At 42.6% G+C, this 23,872-nt stretch overlaps 1 protein-coding gene across 6 annotated transcripts in view; it reads left to right on the top strand.

The window, feature by feature from the left end:
* AKAP13 (A-kinase anchoring protein 13) overlaps positions 1 to 23,872 on the top strand; it is a 205,971-nt gene that overhangs the window by 17,719 nt on the left and 164,380 nt on the right. For all 6 annotated transcript variants that reach the window (XM_032122281.1, XM_032122282.1, XM_032122284.1 and 3 more), the window contains exon 2: positions 2,877 to 2,931. The gene's annotated coding sequence lies outside the window, so the exon portion shown is untranslated. The remainder of the gene's footprint in view (positions 1 to 2,876; positions 2,932 to 23,872) is intronic.

Genomic DNA, 23,872 nt, shown 5'->3' with positions numbered 1-23,872 from the left:
ATCTTACCAAACATGCAGAACAAGCAGGCTATGTCTTGTCATCCCATTACGACATTTCCACTATAGGAAACACCCTTTGTGCTTTGATAAATTTGTCCTTATTCATAGTGTGAAGCTGCAAATTAGCATGTAAAATTGCTTTTGTGCATTGGAGATTTATAACAGTTCGTTGTCCCTTCAGATTTGTGTTGTAAAGTCCCTGTGAAGATAGGGGAGCAATATTACCTTGTTTATTACGGGTGGAATCTGAGACTTGGCAGCTTTTTCTGAGGTACCCATTAAATCTGAGCGTTTGCAGAGTTTGCTGTAGTTTATGATTAAAGTTGGTGGTTTCAACAGGCAAGATCCCACTGCAGCACAAAGTGAGGAGAGCAGCTGCCAGCTGAGCTTTGCCTGAAGTGATGAGTCTGAAGAGATGAAGGCTGGGGTGAGAATAAAAGAAGCTGTTGTCTCCTCATTCCCTGATTCTTTGATCACTGAGAAGAAATTATGTGACCACGGAGCGAACTGATCTGTACAGTTTGTGCTCAAGTTTTGTATAGTGTATATAATAAAATAACCTAAACGAGGAGGTGGATCAAAATAAGCTCTGGATTCTGTTGTAGCTTGCTGCTTTTTGGTTGCAAGAGTTAATTTGTCAGCCTTGTCCCTATTTGCACAAGTACCATTGATACTTCACCCTCCCTGTGGTGACCTGTGAACCATCTCTGTTGGGTCTTCATGCCGTTCTAGATTTGGTTATGCCCTCTTTCTGCCCAACAGAGATTTACACTCCATCCTTGTCTAATTTAAGCTGGTAGCTTTAAGTTTTCCTTTTCATATAATAGTGTGTTAAAAAAATATTATTTTTGCTTGTATTTATGTCATTTAGCCTTGTCAGAGAGGAAAACAGTTAAAGCCTTGATGTGTATGTGGACTGGATGGAGTAAAGATGAGGTATAGCGGAGTTATTTTCTTTCTTTTAAAGCTGCTTGTGATTTTCTGCTGTGGGTATTTTGATTCTTGTTTATTTTGCTCCTTCGTTTGGAGAAGAATAGTCTGGGAGAGGGGAAGGAAGAGGCAGGGTTTACCCCTGTAACCATCATTGTTAGCCCTAACTTCTGGTGGAGCTTCACTGCTTTGGCTCGACCTTTTTAAACTTGAGAAATGTGTTTTCGTTTGCGTTTCCATCTTGTTGCATTTAAAAACTACTCTAACTATACCAGATTGTCTGAACATTATTGGGGGAATGTTTTTCAGAGACTTGATAGAGTTTCCAGGCAGCTTTTCATCCGCCAAGTACTGTACTGGGCTCTCACTGGTGAGGTTTTGCTTGGTCTAAGACTCTGCAAAGCAACTGTTCAAAATTGCTGACACATGTTAAGTAATGTGGAAATCACTATCCTAAGCCATTGAAGTCTGAGAGTGCTCATGTTGACAGTAAGAACAACATCTGACCCCAAAAATGATACGTGAACAGTCTCAATCTGGAGACCATTTCTAGTGTCTTCCCTCTGACTCTTCTGGCTAGTTTGTCCTTTGGTCTTAGGTATAATATTTTTTTAAAAATTATTTTCTTAGTCTCCTAAAAAATACCATATTCTGCCTTGTCCATGTATTTTTGAATTATTTAACCACATGTGCATATTTGATGATGCCAAGTTCAGAGTAAAATTTTCAACTCTGTAGTTGAGTATCATGAGAGTTAATGCTACTTCTAACAATAATGGTGGTGGTATAATGCTTATTTAATAACAAATCCATCATCTTCCACCTCCCTCCTCCAAACCTCTAGTTTTCAGCTTTGGAGCAGCTGTAATCAGGCTGTACAACTTCCCTTCCTCCTCTCATGAATAAATCCAACTACCTTATCTTCTCCATCGGAAAGTCTTCCCTGGCTTTAGCAGCCTCTGGAGGAGGGTATAAAAGGGGCTTTCACTGGCTAACAGGAAGCGAAATGAATGGAGGAACTTTTGATAATGCCCCGTCTGTCTGAGCAGGGGATCAGCCCGACTAAATTGCAGCAGATTAGTGAATGATAGTGCTTCAGCCGGGGCCAGAATTATAAGTTTTTAATCTTGGAACAAGCAATGATTTCTTCCTCCTAAACAGTGGTCAACTCCCTCTTTGATTTGGAGGCTTGCAGTCATCCATATTCAGTTAGTTTGGGTGTGTGGTTTCTCTTTTTTTTTTTTTTTTTTTTTCCAGTCTGCATTCATGGGTCTCAACAAGCTTCCAGGAGTTTTTTGGTAGCAGTGATTTTGGTAAAACCTGTCATGGCCACATGCCAGTTTTGCCAGTAACTTATACTTTGCTTTGGATTTTCATGCCTGTAATGAAGTCTTGTACTTCCCAGCTTTCTTAATATTGATATGTGTTGTGCTGCCTCAGTCTTTTGCAATTAGCCCTGGGGTGGTTTGGGTATTTTTTTTATAAGCAGCAGTTTTGTTTCTGGCCACCTTCAGCCCTACTCTCTGTGTGTGAACATGTGTGACTCCTTGATTCCCACCCCACAATTTGGTCCAAACTTTCTGGTAATCCAGCTCAGTGGGAGGGAGAGATGACTGAAAATCTAAATGGGGCAGCTTAGCTAATTGCCCTAGGCCTGACTCGTCTGCTGGATAACACTAGTTTTATTGCAGCCCAACGTGATTGACATTTGGGGAATTGCACTAGTATAATGCTGGCAGCAGCAGTGAAAAATCTGCCCTATTGTTTCTGATATGTTCGCTGTCTGAGGAAGACTTTTTTGTTACAAATAACTATCAGAAAGGCAACTAATGGAGTGAATTTACTTTTTCTTAAATCACTGACTTTTCCTATTCCCAAGAAAAAAACATGAGTGAGAGTAATAGCCTATGTACTAAAACTTTGCCTTGTTCTATGTTTTTTTTCAGGCTTTTTTTCTTGGATTTTATTACTGGAAAATTCTCTAATGACAACTTTGCTTAGGTAAGTGAAGCAAGATTTTTTCCTGTGGTTTTTTTTAGCATCGCTTCCCCTATCTTAACTTCTTTTGCATGTTGGGTTGTAACGTTGAGCTGCCAGCCAGCTGTGCTGCGTGTGCTGTGGTTAAAGGCTAGAAAGAGGTTGTAAACAAAAGTAGGGGTAATGCCTCTAGTATGACATAAGGACCTCATTTATTTATTTAATCAGATGACGTGGACGTGGTGCAGAATAATGAAATACAGGTTATATCTGCATATTACTGCATAATCTCATCAGTTTATAAATTTTGTTTTCAAGAGATGCTCTGCATTTTTTTCCCCACTAGAAAGTAAACTTGTTGCTATCATTTAATATCATTTTGTCATGAAATTAAAGCTTCATGCTTCCAGGTTTGTAGATAGAGTTGCTCTTCCTCCATCCCTGTCTCTTCCCTCTTTCCCTCAGGCAGGAGCTTCTGATAGAGAGAAATCATAAAAAGCTTGAGAGTTTTATATTTATTTTAGCCCAAAAGATGGGGGAACATGAACAAATTTAACAACCCCCTTTGATCTTCTGAACCCCATCTACACCTCTAAAATGCCAGATTCTGCATAATTGGTGATTGGCAGGATTTCTGAGTGTTGATTGCAAGCACCTGGTCTTGTCTGTTTCTGAATATCTTTGGGGCATTCTGGGCACAAATCCGGTGCCGTGGATGATGGGTGGAAGAACTAAGTGTGCTGCTGTACCAACAGGTACTATGCTTTCCTTTGTGGTGGAGAGAAGACTCGACTGACCTCTGATGCAAGGCAAGAAGTTAATCCTTAGGTACACAGCTAATTCGGTGTGTTAGTTGGAGTTGCTTGTTGATCCTGGATGAGGCCAAAAGCAACTGCAGTGTTCACATGGGAATACAGTGTCCTAACATCTACCCTGACAAAAGTGCTGCTACTCTTTGTGTCCCTGAAAGGGTTTTCTTTTTTCTCCTGTCTCTGCTGTCTGCAGTACCCACCCTCTTTTCCTTTTGATCTCCTTCCAGTGAATGGTCATCAGGGCAGCTTTTCTCCTTGAGATGAGGGACCTTGGTGAAATAAAAATGATTGTCTTAAACCAGAAGTCTTCTCCAATCTGCTTTTCCCTGATATTTGTCTCTCTTCAGGGAGGACTTCAGGAGAGTGAAGGCAGACAACTGCGGAGAGGCTTTTGAGTTCCCTTTAGTTTTCCTTTTAGGTAGCTCATCTGAGTTTATCTATCTGCCATTCCTTTGCCAGGGTGTTGAACTCGGGGTATTTTGTGTGGTGTAGCTTTTGTCTTTTCCAGAAACACACAGGAACTGGCTGGTGGCCTCCAACAAAGTTGGAAAAGTCCTTAGCAGAACCCTCTGAGAACATGCCTGAGATAGATTGTTGCTTGGGATCAGCACTGCATTGCTCCTGAAACATGCTTGCCCTAGCAGCAGGCTTGAGGTTCCTCCTTGTCTCCCTCAACTTCCTGAGCAGTGATTATTTTGCAGCCTGAGGCTGTATTTATTGATGCCACTGTCTGTCCAGAGGATGGAGAGGACTCTGCAAATGAGGGAAGTATTTAGGCATCAGTTTTAAGTTCTTTTAACTTTGTGTATTAGACACATCTATGAATATATGCAGAGCGAGCTAATAAATAACCAGGGAATGGTAGTTAAGAGGAAAGGACATAATTAATTCTGTCATGTACTCTGTTTTAAAGTTGGGTCCGGAGCAGTAATGTGTTAGGCTGGGAAGGTAAACACTGTCATTATTCAGCAACAAAGCATGCACAAGGCTGACATTGTTTTCCTCCTTTTGATATAATAATTTTTTTGGAGCAGTTTGAGTATCTTCAGTGGTCTTTGTTTGGTGTGGTAGAAGCCTGATGAAGCTCTACCCTTTCCGAAGGGTCAGTGCTCCTTTATTTGAATTGAGTTTTGTATTAATGCTGCTTTGCTGACACAGAACGTGTGCTGTTCCAGAAGGCTCTTACTGTTTGCTGCGGTTGGGGTGCTTGGCTGGAATTCCTGCAATATAGTTTGGAGGGAGGTATTTCTGTTTCATCAGGTGATCCCTTTTCAACTCCCCACACCACAGTGTTAACCCAGGTCAACTGTGCATATCACATAAAAAAAAAAAAGTCCTTTTTGTGGAGATGCTCTTAAAGAGCCAGCATGAGTTTACCTTGTATATCTTTTCTTTCCCCCTCCAACTACACCAGAGTGCAGGTCCTTCAAGGTTAATGTGTTTGGAGCTTTTTTAGTGCAGAGAGAGATTTGGAGGAGTCCTCACTTTGCATCTTAAAGCATCTAAAGATGCTGTGAGAATGATGATATATTTGCTAAAAGGAATAGTTGTCATGGTAAAAAGTTACCTAAAGCAAGGTAGTTCACTTTTCAGCTTGTATGATAACTAACAATAGGGAAAAAAGCTAAAGTGATTGTAGTTTGAAATTCCCTTCACTTGCTGTTACTCATAACATAGCCTCTCTCCTCTCCTTCATACTTCTCATTTTAGCAAATTTCTTGATGTACAGGTTACACAGAAAAACAAGCAAAGACTTCATACACCTATTTCTATCTTGACTGGTCTCCACACAACCCACCCTGGATATCAGGTCACTTGAGTTTGCATAAGCGAAGATGGAGTGTGTATCCGAAGTGGGTTGGTGTTGTTCAACCCCTCAGTGCCTCTTCCTGTCGAGTTTTCTTACAAGTTTTGCAGCTCTGGCTCTTCCAGCAGAAGTCTTGGGCAGAAAACACTCATGGAGACACCAGTGGAATAGCTGATGCAGCTCAGCAGCCATCTCCTAAAATAAATGGTGGAAGGATGCCTGTTTCTCTCAGCAGTATTTTCTTTGGAAGATGAGCATCTCCTCAGCATGTCCTTGGCTCTTGGTGTCTCCCTAGCAAGCTATAACACTGAATACTCCCCCTTCCACTGTTGCCAGCTCAGTTTAAAAGTTCTTGATTCAAAGTATTTGTGTGCTCCTTCAGGGTCTGCTTTGTCTGATTGCAGATAGCTTGCAAAACTCCTAGGAATTTGGAGAGGAAGGGAGTCCTTCTTTTGTATGGATCCAAAAGAAGTTGTGTGTTGCCAACTTGCACAAGGTCTTTCTTCAAAGTATGAAAAGTTTTTAGGGGGAGGGATCTGTTAGAAAATTATTAGGCCTTGGTGGGTGGCATGAGCAGTGTTGACTGGAGGGGCAATTGTTCTGTGGTTCATGTGCTGTTTATTTTGCAGCCAGTGATGTTTTTATATTGCTGGGGCAGATGGAGGGATTCCCAGCTCCACAAGCATGACCCTGGGGGAGATTAGCTGGTTTTAGGTTTCATCACTTGGATGATGAGGTTAGCCTGAGACAGAGATGCATCCCTGTGTATGGAAATGGTCTTGGCCCGGATCTTGTCTGGCGATGTAAAGCCTGAGAAAGGACCTAGAGGTCAGCTTCAGCTTTTTAAGGAATGTGATGTATGGTCATTCTGTGGCATGTGTGGACTGCTGCTTTTTTATTTCAAAAAGGGTAAAAAATTTACTTGCAAGCTTATGTGGTTTTTTTAATGCTCTAATTAGAGCTACAATTAGCTCTAAAGTAGAACCTACTTTACAGCTACGTAAATGTTTATATCTCTGGTACTGAAACACTAATGATAAAGAATCCCAAGTGGTTTTTTCATAGCTACAAAGCAAAGAACATTTCTCTCGTTCTCTGCCTCTTAGCACCTTTCTTCCACTTCACCTGCTTCCCTCCTGCTGAGCTAAGCAACATCCTCAATTTGCACACACTGGGACTTTATTTTTTTGCATCAGTAGCAGTCTTAAGTAATTACTCTGCATTTCTAATACTTGTTAGAGAAGCGAGCTCCTCTGCTTATGTCAGTCAATGGTGTCTAGAAAACTGAAGCTGTAAAACAAGCTAAAATGAATAGAATCTTGTTTCCTCTTTGCTCACATGGGCACTTATTCACTTCCCCATCTGCTTCGACTTTGAAGACTGCTGAGGTTCTTCCTCTGTCTGACCCACTTGGCATAAGCTAGAGAGGATTGTCTTTCTTCAACAGCCAAGTTTATAGGGCTTCAGCTTGTTCGTAAATAATCCTTAGAGTTTGAGTGCTGCCTTTTTCCTTCTTTCCCCTTCAAAACTGAATTGCTGTCATTTGTGTACAAACTGGGGGAATATTTTTTCAGTCTATAGATAGAGGGGAGAATTTGTGCAGTCACTGGGCACGAGAGGTTGTAAAGTGTGCTGAGGAGATTTCACTAGGGATCTGTGATTTTAAGTATTTATCTTGTCCACTTCCAATTTGTGATCCCAGCACAAAAGAGCATCAGCTGTAGAGGAGGGCTTTGCTCTGCCAGTCTTTGTACAAGCACAGTTCCAGAGTACAAAATGCAGGGCTTGGATATGCAGAGGCATCCTTATAGGAACATGTAAATTTTTGGTGTACTTGAGAGAAGGACAAGGTGTTGCTCTGCCTTTGCTTTCACAGTTAAGTACTTGCACCAGGAATTGGTTTGCATGTGTGAATGGTTATTTTAGGGGAGCATTACAACTCACTTCCAGCTTTACTGGGGTTCTGCAGCCTCTCTTGATTGAAACTTTCAGGGCTTGTGATCTGCATGTGGTCCTTCTGGCCTCCTGGTAGCAGGAGATAACAACCCTCTGAGGAAAGATAGGCTGTAATTTTGTCCTGCTTTGAACATGTGGGATTCTAAGTATTTCCTATGAGATGTACTCCTAGTATAAACAAACTGTTTTGTTTAGTATAAGCTCTTTATCCTGATAGGATTGGAGACATCTTATAAAGCAATCACTGTAAATTTAAAACTAATATTTGGCATTATTTAAATAAACATAAATCAAGATAGTATACAAACAACACAAGTTCCCAGCCCAGGGACCTGAAAGACCTATTTGTACATAGGCTGTGTACTTTTTGTCCATTTCCCTGTTAAATTTAAGCATTGTGCACCTAATTAATGCCTTTTTAAATTTGTCAGTGATAAAATTAACTGTTGCAATGGACACAGATTTAGTGCTACAATTACAGAATAGACGTAAAAGCATGCAGGGTGAGTAGATGTTAAGGATGGCAGATATTTTTCTGGTCTTCTGGGGCAGCATTTTTGTCCCCCTGGTTGGTTTGATAGAGAGTACTCCAAATTGAAGCATTTAAGCTGGAAAGGGTAAATTACTGGGTAGCGTGTTGTCAAAAGGTCTCGTAGACTGTGGGAGTAGATGAGTTGTTTCAAAAACATAATGCTGGAAAGAAATTTCCATGCCAGGCTGTTAAGTTTCATTGCTGTGTTAATTAGAAAGGAAGAAGCCCCTTATTTTATGAAGTTTTCCAACTCAGTTGAAGCTCTATCACATTAGATGCGACAACTAAATGATCAACTGCTTGTCTGGTTGCCAGGAGCCTTGTACTTCCAAATTAATTGTATTTTTATGAGCCAGTGGTAACTTTTTGAAAAATAAAGCTTAGGCCTTGGAAAAAGCAGATGCTGATGAATATGGGAAGAGATGGGGAAAAGAATATAGTGTTCTTGGTAATGAGGTGACCTCTGGTGCTCTAATTTCACTTACCAAGTAGCTATTATTTTTTGTATACAAAATGTAAAATTTTGCCTTTGAGGAACTTCATTTTAGAGCGTGGAGGAGTTCATAGTCCTTCCAAGGCCTGAGTTCAGCTGGTAATTCAAGAGGGAATTCAGTATCTTCGTAGACGGAGGGTGTATGCGTTTTTTTAGTTCGTCAGGCTTTTCAAAAATGTACAGATTTCAGATATGTGAGGGACTGGGGGGAAGCCCTTGCCTCTAAGTGGTGGTAAAATTTAAAACTCTTATGGGTATGGCTCTGATCAACATTCATTTCAATGTTCCCATAAAAAGCTTATGACTTGGCAGAGTTTCAAGGACTGAAAAGAAAAAGCTCTGTATACAACATGTTTTATTAATGTTGAAGGAGTAATATTGCTGTATTTGAGTCCGCCACTGCCTAGAATAAGTTCTTTTTGGCTCTTGTACACTTTGGCTTTTCCCTTGAATAAAACAAGGTGTGATTTCACATCTGCTTTTTCCTAGTAGCCTTGTATTAATCAGGACTATACATATTTCCAAGTTTTGGCTAGGTTTCATCCTTTTTCTTTCTTAATTCTCCTGTGTTGCAGAGTAAATTCATGATTCTTGACCCCCAACTGATACCGTAAAGTGTATTTGCATAAACCTTGATGTTAAGCATCACATCCCACTTACTTGCGATGACTTTTTGCCCCCTTTTAAGCTGTATGTAAAGGTGAATTTGAAATTAGGCAGCTGAGAAAGAAGTCGTCTGTTAAAACTTGGCAAATGTGGTTGAACTAATAAAAGCAAATTTAAAAAAAATATACTTTTAAGGGAAATCAGCACTGTAAAACATGAGCTTTAAGATGAAATTGCTGAAGATAATTTGTGCAGCCAAAGTACAAGAGGAGGCAGATAACACAAGTCAAGCACAAAATCACAATTTACAGGCACATACCGGTGTTACTTTGGTAAGATTACCTCTGCGTGGGGCTTGGCTGGTGATCAAGGAATGGCTTAGGGAGCCGGCTGGAGTGGGATCGGATCGCTGGCGGTGTGCGAGGCATCGGGGCACGCTCTGAAACAGGAGTCTGGATTCAAATCCTCAACACCAGCCTCTTTCAGAGAATGCTGCAGTGCCTGGATGTGGGACACAGCCCAGGGTCTGCGAGGCAGGAGGAGTAGGGGTATGTGACTTCTTAAAAGTAGCTTTTATTCCCAAAGTTTTCCGTAGGTTTTGGCTGGAGTAGAGTTAATTCTTTGTGTAGTAGCTAATATGGGGCTGTGTTTTTGATTTGCTCTGGAAACTGTTGATAACTCAGGGATGTTTTCAGTACTGCTGAGCAGAGTTTACACACAGCCAAGGCTTTTTCTGCTTCTCACACCCACCCCACCTGTGAGCAGGATTGGGGTACAAGGAGTTGGGAGGGGACACAGCCGGGACAGCTGACCTCAGATGGTCCAAGGGATATTCCAGAGCATAGGGAGGCATGGTCAGCATGTAGAGCTGGGGGAAGCAGGCAGAGGGGGGATGTTCAGAGAGATGGTGTTTGTCTTCCCGCATCATCATTATATGTGATGGAGCCCTGGGCTCCTGTGGATGGCTGAACACCTGCCTGCCCTTGGAAAGTGGGGAATGAATTGCTTGTATTGCTTTGCTTGACTGTGCAGCTTGTGCTTTACCTATTAACCTGTTTTGTTTTTAAACTCAATCCATGGGTTTTCTCACTTCTGCCCTTCCAATTCTCTCCCCCATTGCACTGGAGGGGAGTGAGTGTCTGTGTGGGTCTGAGTTGCTGCCTGGGGTTAAACCATGATAGCTATCATACTGTTAAAAACTGACATAGCTGTATCTCAGCCTTATGCTTCTAATTTGTGACTACTATTGCTTAATTAACAATTATGAAGCACTTGGAGCACTTTAAAAGTGCTGTAGGATTGTAAAATATTGCATTTGCGTGTGCATGCTCTTAAACGTGGAGATTTCCAGCTCCTGCTGCGCGAGTGCTTGGCTGAGTCGCACAGGCTCCTCCTGACCCAGTCCTCTCCTTTTTGCTCACTCATCCCATTTGACCCAAGCCATCAGTCCTTTCCTTGTCCGCCTTCCTGTCACAGATTTGTGAGTCTGTCCCTTGAGATGCAAGCAGTTCTGCTCCACAAGTGTTCAAAATTAGGGTGGAAGGGGCTTGGAGCAACCAGATTTAGTGATACATGTCCCTGCCCATGACTGGGAGGTTGGAGTAGGTGGTCATTAAAGGTCCCTTCTGACCCAAACCATTCTGTGATCTCTTCCATAGAAGCACCTTTGAAGGTTATCATCACCCCATGGCCTGTTCCAGGAATGCTCTTCCCCACATCCATGAGGTTGTGCTCTGGTTCCTGGCAGCAAACAAAAGCTTTCTTCCTCCCTTTCCTTCCTTGTCTCTCTTGCACAGAGGTCTTGGGAGGTGCCCTTTAGGGAAACCATTTGGACTTTGATTTGCTTCCCCAGAGATGAGCTGGGTGAGCCTTAGCTGCTGTTCTTTCCATGGGGGTCATGGAGATCCCTGGAGCTGAAGAAGAGGCAGCAGCTGGACTTGGACTGAGGTTGCAGATGGATGTGTGTGCATGTGCTCCCTGTGGCAGGGACAGAGTGAGAAGGTGCTTTTCCAGGAGAGTTTGGGGGAAGGTTCATTTGGAGCTGATGTGGCTCTTGTGGCCAGGGGCAGAATCATCCTTTAATGGCAACTGCTGCCTTTGTGAGGCACTTGTGTTGCCTCTAACTGACCCATAAACATTTTGAAACTTTTCTTTGATATTCATCAGTGCTAGAGAGCTGAAACCCACCCATGTGAGCATGATTTGATTAGTTATTTGAAGAAATTCCTACTTCCCAGATCAGAGTAGGCTGGATTTTTCAAGAGTATTTTTCAAGTATGTTATCGGCAGATGGAAACAGCACTGGAGTGTCTAACAAGAGATGCAGAAATACCAACTGCTTCAGCAAGAGATGAAATCTCTTTGTAACCAAACTGAAGCTCCCTGGGACTTGCTGGTGTTACCTGCAGAGCTGGCACCAGCACTAATGGCCGGCATCCTCTGAAAAAGGGAAAGCTCATGTAACTTGGTCTGCTGAGCCAAGGCTTTAATTCAGGCGTGGATAAAGCAAGGAATTTGATCAGGCTCCTACCGTCGGTCACACTTTGAGCTAAGTGAAAAGGAGTAGAGCTGAGTTGTGGAACACAGTGTTTTTCTTGTGAAATCTGAAGTGTTAGGCAGATCCCTGAAAAATAAGCGTGAGTAGTCCCCATCAATTGCCACATACTCAGGTTCAGTTCCTTGCCCTTGTGCAATGAGCTCGCTGCATGGATGATATGGAAGAATTTAGTTTTCCTTTGTCTTGTCCTGTTAGCCAATTCTCTCAGTATCTCTTAATCTTGGATATTTATGGCTTGAAATAAGGCTTGAATAATGGCTTGTGTGTTGAATTGCACTTAATCCTAAATTAGGTCTATACTCAATCTAGCAAAGGATGAAAAATTGTGTTATGCTGGAGCCCTTCTTGAGGGCGGGGGGTTCTGTGGGTTTTCTTAAAATAAAAATGAAGGGAAGGAAGAATAGATGGTTAAGTGGTTTCAGTCACTATTAATGTTTGCCTACTGCAGCAATAACTTGTATTTCATGTCTTTTCCCAGGGATGGGAGAGGAAGAAAGGGAATGAGGAAGTTGGTTGTACAGTTTTAGTTAGACTTGGTTAGCACTTGTTCAACTGATGTATGTGTTGCTTTTATTTATGCTTAGCTGTGTCCAACATTCCTGGGAGTCCTGGAGTTGCAGTCTCTTGGAAGATCTAGACTTCAGTTGCCATTGTCTTTGTGGTGTTCACTGTGCAGCAGGGCCTGGAAAGTTGGCATTTTTTGCAAATTTAAAGTATTCCTCAGTCCTGGCATTGCTGTGAGGTGTCATGAGTGTTGTCACTGATGAAATTTTGTTCTGGATGCCTTTTGCATTTGTTGCTGTGCTCCTTTCCATCTTCTTTCCAGGCAGTCATTACAGTCTTTTTTCTTCCTTACTTCATTTTTTCCATAATTTTGTTTAGCAAGGAATGACGTTCTGCAAACGACTCAAACCTGGGGTAATCTAAAAACTTCAGAGCTGACCCTGCTGTGAGTGGAGTTTTAGATGGGGGGATGATTTCAACGAGGAGGTCATCACATGGTCTCGTGTGCTGTGCTCTGGTCCATGAGTTGAGTGTCTGCCATTCACCTTGGCTGGCTGGAGCTGAACCTTGGCTGTTTGTGCCTGTTTAAGAAGTTAATCTTTCTGAAAGGCTGAAAGCTGCTTGGCGTGGTGTGGTTGCCTCAGCTACAGGAACGTAAACCAGTAACACTGGGGAAAACAGAGGGATAAACATTTGCCGCTCTTTATTTGCGTGAGGAATTACGAGAACCTGGGATACATTTAGTGACTTGGAATGATTTTTGAGTGCTGGCTCTGTCATGACCTCTGCACATTTGCATAATGAAACAAAGTACTCAAGCCTTGCAATGCAATAACGAAAATCTGTTAAGATTGTAGTCTCTTTACATCAGCTGACCTTGATCTGACTAACAAACCAATTTGGCTTAATCCTTGTTTTTTAATTAAACATCAGATACTTGAAGGCATAAGTTGTTGGTAGTTAATCAGAGCGTTTAAGAAGCCTGACCATTGGTCTCTGTATTGCATAGGTTGAAAAGCTTGTGCACAGATTGATATTTTAAATTAACTGTATAAAGATGAAAGAAAAAGGGATGAACATAAGAACCATAGAGCTCGCTTGTTGGTGTTCCTGTGAATTGATTGCAACTATAGTTTTTTCTAAACTTATGTCCTTATTGCACCATGGAATAGTTGAAGTGTCACTCACTTGGAGGCTCTGGAGTGACATTTATCAATGTGGCCTCCTAAGACAAAGTTGATTTATGATGTAACCTGTCCCCTCTCCAGTGAAATGACGAGGGTGTGTGCTCTGCATCTGCCACTGCTTGCTGTCTCTCCCAGCTTTTTCCCAAGCCCTGGGGAAAAAGATCAACAAGATGCTTGTCATCTCAAGGTTGGAGAGTGTGTTGGGAGGTTACTGGTGTCATTTGGTGATTTTTCTCTTTTAATGTACAGTGTCGGAGCTATTTGAGCAACTTTAAAAATCAGGTCCTGTAGAGTAGATAAGGAAGATATGTCCAAATATGACCCTTGTGCATTGTCCCCTTTTCTTGTGTGATAAATGATGCCACGTGAGAAGTCCTCTTGCAAACATATATATGGGGGTGTAGGATTTTTAGGCACTAATAATGATGCAGGATGATGTTTGCAGACTTCTTTGGATAATACTGGAAAAGTTGGCGTTCTTTCCTGACTGCTGTCAGCCTTTATGCTTCTGTGCTGCTGTGACTTTCTAAGATGTATGGTCTGTATGTTACTAAAAACATACAGCAAATAAACTTGTCCAGGCAAGAACATGACCTTGATGCACAATCATTACTTAGAGCCCTAGGCTGGAAAGAACTATTAGTGTTGGAGATGGTTGTAAGGAGTCATCTTCCAAGTCGGTCTCTATATTTAGTCCCTTAAAGGTTTTAGAGATGCTTTTGGACTATAATTTTTTTTTAATTGCAAGGGACATAAATCTTGTTCTTACAAGGGAATGCAAAAAAAGCCACCCAAACTTCTTTCAATTCACAGTACTTTCCTCATTTTACAAAAGAAAAAAGTGCCTGATAGATGCTGAAGAGTGTACACCTTTTGAAGCTGTGTGGAGATGAATATTCAACCTATGAGCCAGGAGCAAGATGCAGCAGGGATTATATTATGTGAGAGCTTTGTGTGGGAGGAATTTCCTTCCCATGGTTTACATAGTGTAAAAAGAGAAGACCCCTCTTTCCTTGATGGGAGTAGCTCCACTAAAATCAGAGCTGCTATTCACATGGAGGAAGATTTGCAGATTACAGTCTAATTTAGATGTATTTGTTTGTGTAAGGCTGGCTTGGTAATACAGATAATACACGATTTATTATGTCTGTTAAACTTTCAGATTTCCATCCAGTTGAAGAAGAATTTATTGGAATTTACCACTCTGAAAAATGAGCCCGTCATTTCCTGAACAGTAATAAAGAACATTGGCAAAGATTATAATGTCTTTCCACATGCAGCAGTGTTTCTGTGTGGTGTTTGTAGGCTGCCTGGCACAGAGTGCCTGAAAGGGCAGTTTTAGGTACTGTGGTGTTATAATATCTAACCAACCTGAGCACGGCTGGTTGAGCATTGGTGGAGGTTCCTGACTTTGTCCATGACTTGGAATGCACAGGAGCAGCAAAGCCCTGTAATGCAATACAGGAGGGTGGTGGAGTAGGAGTGAATTTTCTGGGAGTTGCCTTTTCATGGGGAAATTGGGAGTTTCTGCTCCCAAAAGAGACCTTGTATCAGACCTATCAGACCCAAAGATCCAACATCAGCCTTCACATCTTTCTCTAGCTAGCAGCACTTTTAGGAGAGTGATAAATTGGAGAGGGGAGCCCTCTCCATGTGAAGCGAAAGTGAGCGGCCCTCACTGGAGACTGGACAGAGTTGGGTCCTCAAACTGAGCAAAAGTTACAAAACAAACTTAATGACGCCTACGCTTTTTTGAGGTACATTCCTTAAGCTCCTGTGGTTGTCTCTGTGTTGGGTTATACCCGTATTTCTTTGCTATGTTTGAGCAAACTCTTTGAATTCTTTGCATGTGTTGAACACCTTGCTCAATCCTACTGCATGTGACTGTTATCTGAACACCAACAACCTGGATGCTCATCGTTTCCATTTAAGCTGTGATGCATCTGGTGACATTTGTTTGAAGAACTTTCCTCTTGCTGCTTATGTTCCACTCCTTGCTCTCTGAAGGTGCGGGGTGATATTTAGTGTTTTTTTCCTTCTGTCGCTCCAGTTCAGAAAGGGCTGGAAAATTCTCTATCAGAAATCACTTAAGGATTTTCTGTCTGCCTTAGGGAACTTTCATTCCAGTTCTTGCCTCTGCCTTGCATTGTCTTGCAACAACAATGTTTCCCTAGGAACACAGTGTACCTGGGAGACAAGATATGTGCTTGTTTTGGTGGTTAATCATCATGGGTGCTGATGTGGAGTAAGTTTGTGGGGCCAACAGCAATGATCAAAGCTGGTTTTTAACAGGAGTGATGCTGGGTGCAAGAACTGGGGTGCTGATGGGACCCAGTTGAAATGGGAAGAAACGCAAGCTGCTGGCTTTTCAACTTCCTATTTGGAGGAGTATAGGACATAAAGGATCATTTTTCTAAGGTGGTTATATATTAATGCAGCAGCTGGACTGAGGAGAACCAGCATTTTTGGTAGGTGCATGAACAGCATTGTGCAATTTTGCCTCTGTGCACCTTTAGTGTTCATTTCTGTCATGTTCCATCCACCCAATACAAAACCTCTTCAGAGGATGGAAACGTCAGTGGACTTGCGCTGTTGATCCTGACTGAAGGGTTATTCTTGATGCCTTGTTTTCCCCTTCCATTGCTCTCCTTCAGCCTGGTTTTGTTGAGCTGGCTCAGAGCTGGGCTGCTGCCTGAAGGCAGAAGACATGAAGTAGTGTGGGAACAGCTTCTCGCTGACAGAATCCATGGGCTGGTGATAAAGAGAAGTCCTGAGACATTCTTCTGCAGTCCACAGTCCGCATAGCTCTCACGCTCCCTTGTGCCTTGTGTTTATCATATCCACTCCAAGCAGTCTGGGAAGGGGGTGCCTTTGGATTGCTTTCATTTGAAAAAAAGAAAAAGGTTGAAACATTTGATCAGTCATGAGAGGTGAGAGTAATGAAGACAGTAACTTGTCATTTTGTTAATCAGAGAAATTCGACACATGTTAGACAAAGTGTTGCATTTTAAACTTTACTTGCAGTGCAACAGGCAGATGAGGGATTTTTTTACTACAAGGCGGTGGTGCAAAAGAGCTCATCCTTATGCTTTGGGAATGAGGGGATCCTGGGCTTCTTGGGAGAAATTCTACAAAAAGAATCAATACCACCAAAACAGCAAAACCCCCCACATTACCCTAGACTTGTAGAAAAGCATAGCTCAGAGGCACATGAGGGCACGTGCTGTGTTGGGTGGCTCAGACTCTCTGTGGTCAGTGGCAGTCTTTCCGTTCTGTTTTTATGTCAAGTGGCCTCGGGCAGATGGAGCCCAAGTTACCTGACTAAAGGGACTTCAAAATGACTTACATTTTTTGTCATTTATGTGCATCAGGACTATGCAGTAGAGACACATGCTTACAATAAAAAGAAAACTGAATCTGCATTCTTCTCTTTTGCTTTTTTGTGGGCCTTTTGTTTCATGGCTCACAGGCTCTTGTAGAGGCTTCTGAGCCAAAAATGCAGCTGCATTTTTCTGTCACATGGTGCCTTGCCAGATCCACTAATAGCAACTATTGGGCAAGAGAGAAGAGAATAATACAACCTGCCTTACTGCAAGTGTTTGTGGAACCATACTTGTGGGAAGTTGAAGATGATTTTCATAGTGAGCAAACCTTTTTATGAACTTCCTCCATCTCCTCATCCCTATGCATGTGGGGCTTGTTAACACCCTGGATGCTTGTGGAAATAGCACTGCTAATGAAGGACGTCTCTAAGGTTTTGTGATGGAAGACCTCTTACCAGTGACTGAACTGTGAGATACTCCTGGAAAAGTCAGATCCAGTAGTAGGGGAGAATTACAGCTGGAAAGTGTTGAGCAATCCTTTTGGCAGATATATTCAACTGAGAAAAGAAAAGCAAAACAGAGACCTGATGGATCCTTGAAGTGGACTTTATTCCCTGTGTTATGCTTCCCAATGAGTTCACCAGCATATTTTGCACATCTTCAGTCCCCAGATTGGTGCTCTTGTCTTTTGTCTTTCTAAGGTTTTAGTTTTACACTATGCCATGAGAAAGATTTGTCCTGTTGAAAGACAATGTGAAGAAGAAATGGAGTAATATTGTGAATCCCTTTAAAATACAGTGATGGGTTGGTAGTGTGGCCTTTCTTCAAAACCTTCTGTAGAAGCCCTGAGATACTCATCATTTGCATCTGATCAGAAGACAGCCTGTAGGCTTTGAGCCACGTGCATTTTTTCCCAATTAAGCAGTTGTGTCCTATGTTGGATCCTTCCCATAGAGTATGGAAAATAAAAGATGGTTTTAGTCTTCCCCAAATTTGTAACAGCACTTGATATTTAGCCCATGTTTTGCCTTTTATGTAACATATATGCTTTCTTAATGCACACATTTTGAAGTATTTTTCTTTACAAGCTTATGAAACTTCTTTAATCCATTACTGAAGTGCTGCAAACTCACTCTGTGACTGTAAACAGTACATGCTATTGGTGAAGAAAAATTACCATCTTGGAGGCCTTTATTTTAAAGATTGCTTTTTGTTCTACTTTGAAAAGACATTGGCTTGCCAGAGTTTCAGCCCTGCTTCTTTTTCCCCTCTGCAGTTTGTGATCTTTCTTCTTGGGAATAGAAATATCATTCATGTTTTATTGTTCTTTGTACAAGATAGTGGAATGTCAGGTTTGTCCTGCTGCTGCAACCTCTTGTGTTGGAGATGTTGGCCAGAGAATGTCCCCATCACCACGAGGAAGGGGCACATCTGGACCTCCAGCCAAGCAGAGTTGTAGCACTTAATTCCAGCAAGGCTCCTGAAGTAAGAAACCAGATGTGCTTGTATTGGGATTTTTGGGTGACAAACAAGACATGGATAGGAGGGAATGCCACCTATGATTAGACCATGCTGTTTTCTTTGTCCTGTTGCTCTTGGCATTGGGAGAGAGGAATGGTCTGGGAACAGAGCAGTAGCTGAACAAAACAAGGTGAATCAAGGGGAGAGCAAGAAGCTTAACTTGCAATTTCCTTGTCTTTGTTGGCTTAAGTCTGACCATCCACATTGTTTAATGTTTTGTATTTCATTTCCTCAGTTGCCTAAGGAATGGTTGAGGCTGGCAAGAGATGCTTCAAAACCGTGGTCAGGTGGGGCATGCAGGATTTGAATAAAGAACTTGGTTTTTACTTCCATTGGAGACTTATGTTTTATTTTAAAATAGGTCTGAGAAATTACTTGCTAGTTCCAGGCATGCAAAAAAAACCTTTTTGTCCTGGTTGGCTCGTAGTTTTGTTCTGTACCCTTGATGATGGAAAAAGGAAGGCCAGCCTCAAGAGTTCTTGCACAGAAGGAACTAAATCAGTGTGTCAGTGGTCAGTCTTGCTTGCAGCAGAACTGGATTTGATCTTTTGCTTCATCTCCACGCTGAGCTTTTGTTTCCAACCATAGCGCTTTGCTGCTTTCCTCTCCTAGTGCTCTGGCAGTTGAGAGGTGGAATTTGTAAAGGAAAACAGCTGTAGTTCAAGCTGTGGAAAAGTTACTGAAGACAAATCCCTTGGGGTTATTTGGCTTGGTTTTCAACTTTGAATTTCTCCTGTAAGCATTTAGAAATGGGCCTAATCCTGAAGTCATGGGCTTGAGAGGAATGCGAAGGTGAAATTCTTCAGCCTTCAACAGAAGCAGGGCTTCAATCATCCTAACTCATGCTTTTGACCCTAATGTCATCTCAAAAAAGAAAAGAAACAACCTCTCACCCTCAAATAAATAAAATTCAGTAGGTAGATGTTTATCTCCTCTAGAAACACTGGAAAAACTTCGTTTTTTCTCTTTTTCTGTGACTGGCCCCACCTTTGCCATTCCTCCTTAATCACATGCATGCTCCCTAGCCCATGGCCTCTGGAGGTTTGCATGGGAAGATCTCTGTTGCTTAGGAATTAATCGGCTTCTGCTTACTGTCCTTCCTCCACCTGAAGTTCAGGTGATCTCTTCCTCTTTCGTCACTGCCAAGAATTTAGATGTCAGAAAGAGCCTCACCCTGAGGAATTTAGAAGCCAATAAAGAGCCCTTCCCGTAGGTCCCTGGGGAAGTAAGTCCCTGGGGAAAGCCCCGGGTCCCTCAGCTGGCTCCCCTCCAAGCACACAGGGATTTCCTTGGGATGTCCCAACACTCAGGCCTCTTCTCCCACATCAGGGAACCCACTCCAGCACAAAACTGATGTGTCAGAAGAAACATGGGTGTCGACCTGGCTGACCCTTGGTCCAGCAAGCAGCAGATGTGTGGCTGGTTGCAACTCAGAGCTGAACAAAACCTCTTGGTGGCAACTGTTTGGGGCTGGCATAAAGCAGTTGTTGAAACCTTACTAGAGATGAAGTCCCTCACTGGAGGAGGCTTGACAACGACCTGCAGAAGAGCACCTCTAAAGTTTAGCTGTGTCTTCCCAGCACTGGTCAGTGTCAGGTTTCCCTGGATGATCCAAGAGCTGCGAGATGTGTTTGCTTTTCAAAAGGCTGTTTGAGATTTTCTCTGAGGCTGTGGCTCTTAGTGAAGGAGCATTTTTTCACCTGTGGCACTGACCACTTTTTGGGATCTGATGGGTTGTCTGTGATCTCTAGCAACCTCTAGTGCTAAATGCCTGTGCCGTAGGCTTGCACCCCTTGTATTTTTGTTTTCTTCATCTTTTTCTTCGTCTAAACCCGTTCTTTGTTTAGATTTCTGGGCAGACATTAAATTCTGCTGTCTTTGTTTTCTGTTATTTGTAGAAGTGCCAGAACTTATTCATTTATCTAAAGCATATTATTTCTTATTATTTGTGCATAGAACACACAAAAGTTAAATTGGCATCAATGTGTCACTGTTTTCCGTGGCTTAACTCCTTCTAATCCTAAACATGCTGTGGAAAAAGTGCATGTGCCCTTAGTTGTCATTAATGAAGTGTATGTTGGAGCATTTTGTAAATACAGATCAGAAAAACATTGTTTAGGAGCATGTGTCGTGTGGAATAATGTGTGGATTTAAGTCTGCTGCTGTTAAGGGCAGGGCACCTGGAGGGGGGAAAAAAACCCCAAAAGTAAAGTCGTTATCTTGAAAAAGGTAGCTCAAGCATCAACAAATGAAAAGCACAGAGAGTAAAAGCATTTGACACAAGGTAAAGAACAATATTAAGTACTGTGGTATAATCTCTGTCTTAAAATGTTCTCCTGCAGAAGAAAATAACAGAAATGTTGAGCAAACTGGTGCCCCAAGACCAGACAACTGGATCCGTGGTTTAGACACTGATCGAGGACCGGTCAGTCTGGGCACAGGTATCTGTTTCATGAAGTGATGGTTTACAGAGCACTGCTTTTACTGCTAGGGTTATTCCTCTCTGTTGTCAGGTAGGAGATTTATTCATGCTCTTGGAATGGCAGGTGGATTATTAAAGCTTTTGTGTTGGGACAAACTAGCGAGCATCTGTGCGTGGCTGGGAAAATATCCGCTGGTGCCCTCTGCAAGATGCACTTTGTGCACAGAGGTGATGCTTTCTGAGAGTCTTCTTCTGGGTCAGATGGCAAGCAAAATGTGTTACCACAAGCAGGCTGTGATCAGCTCATCAAAGCAGGGAGCAAAAACTTTTCCTGATACTAAAATACATTGATGAGGCTATGCACGCTGTATGGAAAAGACTGTGGCTGCAATTGAAGACACCCTCCCACGTCAGGAAAACCTGTCGGGGGTTTGAATTACTTTTCATGAAGTTTTATTTTTATTTTGTTACCAGCTAACCTATTTGGTGCTCGGCTGGATGATGATCGAGTCCTGAAGAAGGCAGGCGATGTGTGACTGGAAGATTAGCCACAACTGCAGGAATACAGGAAAGAGGAGATAGCAACAGTTTGAGGCTGGGTTTGCAAGAGGTGAATCACCACTTGCATAGGTGTAGATAGGCACTTGATAACCCTGCGTGCACGTGGAAATGCAGGTAGTGCCTTTGCTTGATTGCTGTGTGCGTGTCTGGGTAGTGCCCACAGTCCTGTTGACGCTCGAGTGCTGTTGCACAAGCGGTCGTTTACAGGTGCACTGGGGGAAGGGTGTGGCCCAGCAGTGAGTTGGCTTTAACGTCTTATTTTTCCTTCACTGAGCAAAAAGCTCCTCTGCTGTACCTGCTTGGGGTAGGTGAGGAGGGGGAGGGTGTTCTGTTGGGTGAAAACTGCTGTCATTGCTGTAACTAAAGATCCTTTGCTTCAGGGGATGGTTGGGGAAGAGATGCAGTAAGTCCCTGATGTACTGGCAGGTACGTCAGCAAAGTTGCCCAATAGCCTGATATATCTGTAGTAGGATTTGGTAAGTGACCATAGCCCTCGTGTAATTTGTTTTTGTTTTTCTCAGGATGCCTAGCAGCTGGCAGTGAAGTCATCACAGTGCTAGTTGGGTGACTGGCTGCAACTCTTGATTAACGGGGAGGAGTATGCTTTGCAGAGAAAATAATGAGTAGGTCTGACTCTGGCCACCTCCAGCCCGTGTGTGAAACACATGTGAGGATGCAGGCACCTTCAGGATTTCATTTTGCTGTGTGAATGCAGAGCCAGTAGCAGGGTCAGTTAATCTCAGGTTGTATTTGATGTCAGGCTTTGAGAGCATTTGCTGTCTTATTTCAGGAATCTTTTTGCTGGTGGCAAAAGCTTGCTTCCTCCCCTGGCATGCACTTGGAGTTACATGCCCTGGACTCTTTGGATACTGGGAAAAATCTGTGCCATGTGCTATTTGATAATGTCCCTTGCTCTTCTGCTTGTAACACACTGCCTTGCTTTGGTCTGCCTCTTTAAAAAGGAATTTACTGCCCGTGTCTGCATTTGTGAAGGGGGAAAAAAGGGCAGCTGAATGAAAACAGTCTTTTTGTTTAGAGGGAGGGAAAAGAGAAGTTGATCTATATGAAAACAAATCTGGCAACCTGCTGAAGGGTTTGCAGGGTAAAAGATGCTCCGTGGTTGCATGCTGGCTGTTTCCAGCCATCTGCTTTGATGTAGTAAATGCAGATCTGTTGCAGCTGTAAGTGGCTTGTAAAAGCACCCTGTGCTACCTTCTGCCTTGGCAAAAAAGTGCAGGAATGGTAATACATGGAGGTGAAGTTTCCATTGTGGATTTTAATAGAATTAATAGTGTATTTTACAGGTGACAGAGGAATATGAGTATGACATTCTTCCACTAAGAGCAGTGGCATACTAGCAACATTTTAAAGGGTTTCTAGACAAGGCACAGCATCTCTTCTTGAGGCTTTTGTTTGAACAAGCATGTGCAAATATTGATAAGCAGCTTCCCAGCTGATACTATCACTCTTCCTTCCCCATTGCAGTTTTGGTCCTATCAGTTTTCTTTTGAGCCCTTTGATATTGAACATGTGGATTGACCATGGCACTTACCTGCTTTTTGAAATCTAAATAATACTTCTCAGCCCTGATGCTGGTATAGTGCTTTTCATCTGAGCACTTTACAAAAAATAAAGGTGAAATAAGCCTGCTAAGCTGCAATTTGGTATTGTGTTTATTGACATAAAAGGTCAATAGATTCTAAAAGAGTATTTCAAACCAGATGATTTCTCCCTTAAGCTGTATAAGTGCTATGGATGGAAATCAATACTATCTGGAAGTGTTTGAGCTTATTTAGTAATAAACCCTGTTCAGAAGTCTTGGGGTAGGAGCATTCTCTTCCATATGAACAGTTCATGCTGAGTGCTCATCAAATACCTAAATTGTCTTATTTGCTGTCAGTTCATGGGTGATATCTCTGTTAAAGCTGTGCTCATAATATTTTCCTAAACCAGGCTGCAGCTGGGAGTTAACTCACATGGCACAATGCCAAAGTCACTCCAGTTGTCAACTGAACAGGTTTCACTGGAGTTATGTCATCTCTGTGCGATGGGGTGTTAATGCTGGGAGGAGCAAGCACTACTTGTGAGATACAAGTGGTTGCTAGAACAGGCTTCAGATAAATCTCTTTGAGTTTGAGTGTGAGTTTGGGAAAAGGGCTGACTTTGCTTGGGGCATCTCTTCTCCTGGATGTGGATGATTACTGCTCAGAAACTTAGCCTCACCTTCGTCCTTGAGCTTCTGGGGCAAAAGGAGGCAGGAAGGCTGTGTTTGAGTGGATCTCATGTGCTTGGAGTCAGATGATGGCTCTGGGAAAATGTGATGTGCGCTATGCAAGTCTGCAGCCTAAATGCTGAATTGTTCGAGCTGTTGTGTAACCCACCCATAATCTGAGTGCTGCGTTGCAGGTTTTTGTTGCATCATTAAACCTTCTCTTTCATTACTGGTTTAGGACCATTATACAGATCTCCTAATTCGTATAATTAAGTGCTGGGCAGCTCCAGTGGCATGTTGATTCGAGCAGTGAAGTGACTTAATGTCACGGTTGCGTGGCGGGTGTTAGGCAGAGCCAGGCAGCAGCGGGTGGGGATGGAGACAGCTTTTGAAGAAAGGGGGAACCATCGCTGCTTTGTGGGTGGAGAGGTGATACCAGCCAGATTACAGACTGTACTGGCAGCTACCTCTA

Source organism: Corvus moneduloides, chromosome 13 (assembly GCF_009650955.1).
Source record: "Corvus moneduloides isolate bCorMon1 chromosome 13, bCorMon1.pri, whole genome shotgun sequence".
Taxonomy (NCBI): domain Eukaryota; kingdom Metazoa; phylum Chordata; class Aves; order Passeriformes; family Corvidae; genus Corvus; species Corvus moneduloides.
The sequence above is the reverse complement of the archived record's forward strand: the minus strand, read 5'-3'. Positions and strand labels throughout refer to the sequence as shown.